Genomic DNA, 6,000 nt, shown 5'->3' with positions numbered 1-6,000 from the left:
TTTGTAATTCAGTAATGTCCATGTCTTCTGTTCCACATCTGATGTAGTCTACACTGGAACAGTTTTTCTAATCCTGTTTTAAATATCTTCACTATTTATGTTCGTTTAACACCTATGCATAGTGACCAAATGGCCAGTTTTAAAAATTCAGTTAAAAAAAATAAACGAAACGCCTATTTCAGTGCTGATTTATTGTGACTTAAAGTGCAAATCTATTGTATAAGTAATGAGTATAACTCAAATCCGATTGCTCCAAAGTTGAACTGAACCTAAATTCTGAACGCCTTTTCTTTATGGTTTAACATGGTAGTTGTATTTAGAGGTTTGGTTCCTCCTCTCCTTGTTTTAATTCCAGGGCAAGGTGACATTTCCTCACACAATTTCTAATCTAGGGTAACATATACCTCCAGGCTATGCTACTAACTCATCTTCCAGGGTGAGGAGATGAAAATTAACTAGGAGTCCTGTTCCCGATCTCTGTGCAGTAACTCCTGCTGAAATTATAGCCTGGAATTTTCTGGCAAGCCCCACCTGACTTCAGATGGTACAGAGGTAGTATGAAATGGAAATTGGGGCAGAAAGCCTATTGCCTTCCCACCCCTTCACCACTGTCAGGAATCTTCCTCCAAAAGAGAAGTTGGTCAGCCATACATCGACCAAACTGTCACATATCAATGACAGGGAAGTGGAGCCAAAGAACCCAGTTAATTTCTCTCTTTACCATCACTTTCAGTGTTAACCCCAGAGAATGCCAGGAGAGAGATGGCAGTATACCTTGTTATAGCACTGGGAATCTCACCATGCCTCTCAATTGGCTGCCGGCGTGCTGGCTGTCCACACTGCTGGCCCAGAGGGCTGGTAGCTCTGCAGCCTTGGCAGTGCTGCCAAGAAAGTTGGCCACTACTGAGGCTGCAAGGAGAACAATTGGACACCTCCATTTTGAGGCACCCTCACAGGGGAGTTGGAAATTTTTTTTCTCCGCTGGGGCTAGGCAGGCAGGCCCTGGCAATTAAAGGGGTAACCCCTCTAGCAGTGGCATTCAGGCCCCAGGTTTGTTATTTGCCTCTGAAGGCCACCTCCTTGAGCCATGAAGCCTCTGAATGTAATGCCCCCCCCCCACCCCAAGGAAGCCGCTGGGAGGCTGCCTCCCCACATGCAGGGGGGGGCCATTCAGCCACTGGCAAAATGCCAGCAGCCGGGAAAATTGGGCACCCGCCTCCAGTCGATGGACGGCCGAGCCATCGCCATTCCTGCTGCAGGTAAAATGGCCCAGCAGCAGGATAGCATCAGGGATCCTTTCTCATGCAGCTCCCTGGCAATTTACCAGCACCACCCCCCCACCACAATCTCCTAGCCTGTCACCCAGAGGCTAGTAAATTCTCACCTTTTGTCTTAGGGCATCTGTCCCATTTAAGTCATACTCACTCTTTTGCTGTGCCACTCACCTTATTTTATTAGTGTCGACAGATTCACACTGTATATCGGAGATATTGGCTGGAACTTGCACTGCAGAATAGATGAGCCCCAAGCAGGAAAGTGGGTCGGGACCACCGCAGAGGCAGCAGAAACTCCGCCTTCTCCCATTCCTGGCAGCAAACCTGTGTCAGAGAGAAAATCAGCCCTACACTTGTGTGGAATTAAGTTCTAACGTGGAAGCTTAACAATGCCTCCTGCAATCAAGAAGTCTGCCAACGCTCACTATCAAAGCTTATACACTCCAGTGCAGTACTGAGAGAGTACTGCACTGTTAGAGGTGCCATCTTTCAGATGAGACTTTAAACCTAGGCCTTGTTTGCCCCCTCAGGTGGATGCAAAAGATCCCATGACGCTGTTTTGAAGAGCAGAGGGAGTTATCTTTGGTGTCCTGGCCAATATTTATCCCTCAATCAATATCACAAAGACAGATTATCTGGTTATTACCACATTGCTGTTTGTGGGCCTTGATATGTACAAATTAGCAGTCATGTTTCCTATGTTTCAACAGTGACTACATTTCAAAAGTACTTCTTGGCTGTAAAGCTGTTTGGGACACCCTGAGGTCATGAAAGGTGCTATAGAAATGCGAGTCTTCCTTTTTCTTTCTCAGAAATGAATGGCCACTTGGGCAAAGTAGTGGAATACATCTATGGAATAATAATGAGCAAGCAGTTACTCTCTTTAGGAGAGGTGGGAAGAAAATTGATGTGAAAAGAGAATTCTGGGACTTTGCTATGCACAAACTGGCTATCACATTTGTCTATAAACCAAAAATGACCGCTTTAAAAGCAATTCATTAGCTAGGAAGCACTTTAGATATCCTGACAATGTGAAAGGTGCTATATAAAAACAAGTTAATTTTATACAATAAACAAAAGCCATATGATGCCCCACCCCATCAAAGCCTAGTTCCTTCACTGTCCACTTGTTCTTCCTCTATACCCTTTGGGCCTTTTCTGGTTCTTTTTGTCTGTCTCGTCTCTCTGTCCCTCTTTGTTCTCTGGTGCTCTCTATTTTCTCTTTCCTCCTCTGGATTACTTTTCTCTTCCTTCACCACCACCTTTCAAGTCATACTATAGTTTACAAAAATTTCCATTATCTTCAATAAAGAAGCCTTGCTTCTGAGAACTCTAGGGAGATTTGACTCGATTCACTAGAGCAGGAAAGATGCTTCAGGTGGACCTGGAGGACTGGTAAAGACTGCTTCCTAACTGGTTACCAACTAGGGAACAACCATTTCCAGTCCTCTATAGTCAGGAACTTTAAACAACTTTACAGTGCCAAAATTGGCTTTGTTCCCAAATGCAAAGGGGGGAACTGCAGGAGCTATATGGGCCAGATTAAAAAGCTCAGTGGTTGCTTTTAGTCCATGGACTACCTCTTGGATTTCACAGGTTTAGCACATGCTGCAGTTCTTCCTTTACAGTGGAAGTTTTAAATCAGAATGCCACAATGATACAAGCCCAAGGGGCAATGTCACCCCGTTAATGCACTGTAGACTTTCAACTAACTTTTTCTCAACCAATATTTATTTCTGTAGACTAACAGGATCAACTGAAATGTCTTAGGCCTACAAATATTGCTGTGCACATCTAACATTTTAAAGTCAAATCATAAAAGTCTGGAGCATAGAAAAAGGTATTCAGCCCATCAGGTCTGTGTCTACTTTTTGCAAGACAAATCCAAAACTAATTCCACTGTCTGTTCTTTCCCCTAATCCTACATCTGCCTCTGCTTTCAATTGGTATGCATTTTGCCTTTAAAATAATAAACCTGTGGTATTCACCAACATATTTCTATGAAAAAAAACTTGCATTTATATAGCGCCTTTCACAACCACAGGATGTCCCAAAGCGTTTACAGCCAATGAAGTACTTTTGAAGTGTAGTCACTGTTGTAATGTAGAAGATGCATATGAACATACAAATTAGGAGCAGCAGTAGTCCCTAATCTAATTTGCCAATTCACTTTAGCTAGGTCTGCTTTCATGCCCTCATAATTGCTCTTATTTAACTTTAAAATACTATACTGGACCCATTCTTCTCTCCCTCAAACTGAATGTAATATTCAATCATATTATGGTCATTGCTACCTAGGGGCACCTTCACTATGAGGTCATCAATTAATCCTATCTCATAGCATAATACCAGGTCTAGTATAGCCTGCTCTCTGGTTGGCTCCGGAACATGCTGCTCTAAGAAACTAACCCGAAAACATTCTATGAATTCCTCATCTAGGCTACCTTTGCCCATCTGATTTTTCCAGTCTATATGTAGATTAAAATCGCCATGATTATCGCCATACCTTTCTGACAAGCTCCCATTATTTTTTCCTTTATACTCTCTCTTACCGTGTAGTTAGTTAGGGGGCCTGTACACCACTCCCCCAAGTAACCACTTGCCTTTATCATTTCTCATCTCTACCCAAACTGCTTCTACATTTAATTCATCCCTCTCTAATGTGCTAATACCATCATTAATTAAGAGCCACCCTCCACCTTTTCTTAACTTCCTGTCCTTCCTAAATGTCAAGTACCCTTCAATATTCAGGTCCCAATCTATGTCACACAAAGAGCAATGTGATAATAAGCAAACAATCTGTGTTTACCATGTCGATAGAGGGATAAATATTGGCCAGGACATCAGGGATAACCCCCCTGCTCTTCTTTGAAATAGTGCCATGAGATCTTTTACATCCACCTGAGAGGACAGAATGGGCTTCAGCTTAACATCTCATCCAAAAGACAGCACCTCCAACAGTGGAGCACTCCCTCAGTAATGCACTGGAGTGTCACCCTTTATTTTCGTGCTCAAGTTCTGGAGTGGGAGACTTGAACCCACTACCCTCTGACTCAGAGTCAAGACTGCTACCAACTGAGCCATAGCTGACACACCCTGACAATTATTCACAATAGAATGAAAGGGGGTCAAATAAAGTTCATACACCAACATACCCCACCCCACATAACCTCCATAGATTTGATCCCTCTCTAAGAAAAGATGGTGAGTGTGAAGCTAAACTGCTAGGCTTCTGCACAAGTCTGATCCTGCTCTAAAATCATACAATTCTGGGCAGCGATCTAAATCACAAAAGGTTCTAAGATCCCCTGGTCCCAATTCCCTTCACGATGGATCTATGCTGAAGAATTGCTGAGAATGAACCTGCACAACGTCACTTTCATCAGCAAGGAAATGCATCTCCCACTCACTCACACTCCCCTCCCCATTCGCCATAATGAAGCCTCAAAATCAGGTCAAGCCCCTGGGAGGCATATCAATAGAACATAATATCCATTTTCTGCCTTGACCTGAGAGAGTACCGAGCAGTCTACTGGCCTATATAAGAAGTCCAACACCTTTATCAATCACATAGGACAGCCTGGCAGTAAAGCCCAGGCTGATACAGTGGGGAAGATGCAAGCACAGTATCTTCAGTATTTTTGCCCATGAGTTACCTATAAATTACTTTACATACACAAACGACATGCCAGTGTCTGCCAGAGAAATTTATGAAGAAACTCACAAGGATGTGGTGCTCAGTACTCAATTATGTTATGAATTAACTTGCTATAAGCACCACCTCAAAAAAAGGTAGATTAACCTCTGCCCACCTATTACTATTCCCCCATCAGTAACCATTGGCGCTGAAATCTGTAGATCTGCTTTACCAATATGCAGTTATGCCAACAGACTCATGAAGGTATGGGCTTGTAAGTGCTACATACAAAATGTACAATTGCACTGGCATGTATTCCAGCATTTTATATATATGTCGTGGTTGATGTTTATACATGTGCTCAAGTAACTGTAAATCCAACTTCATTAGTGATTGATTGATCACCAACATTCATAAGACAGAAGAATTATTTATTAAAATTACACAGTTTTTTAAATGACAAATATTTAGACACAGGCTGCAGCATATTTCCGGTTCAGATAAATTAGTCATAATCATTAGCCATATATGTACGAAACAGTCTCCCACCTTCTGTCGAAAAGTAACAAACCATACTGAATTCCAATAGCCCCAGCTGGTATCATCTGTCTCTCTAGCTAAGATGGATGACTGAAACTAGCAACACCAGCAAAGCAGAAAATACACCAATAACACACACATTTGGACTATTTGTGTGGGGTAATAAAAATGTATTTTAGTGATTCTAAGAGATTTCATCAGACAAAATAGCCAAGGTAATGATCAGAATGTTAAAAGGATCAAAACTGCCTCAGTTGTGGCACTTTCAAGTTCAAACAACTCACGCATAGTCTGAAAACATAAATTAAGGTGAGTAATTGGAGAATTGTTGCAACCCATAGAACTTTACATTAACACAAGCCACCGTCTTCAGAAAAGGAGGGATAAGGGGAAAACAATGATGTCAACAATGCACACACCTCAGCATTTTCTAACCAACAACTTATATTTATAATAGTGCCTTTAATGCAATAAAACATGCCAGGGCACTTCATAGGAGCATTATATAACAAAATATGACACCGAGCCACAAAAGAAGATATTAGGTCA

This window comes from Heterodontus francisci, chromosome 8, assembly GCF_036365525.1.
Source record: "Heterodontus francisci isolate sHetFra1 chromosome 8, sHetFra1.hap1, whole genome shotgun sequence".
NCBI lineage: Eukaryota > Metazoa > Chordata > Chondrichthyes > Heterodontiformes > Heterodontidae > Heterodontus > Heterodontus francisci.
This window is presented reverse-complemented; position numbering follows the sequence as displayed.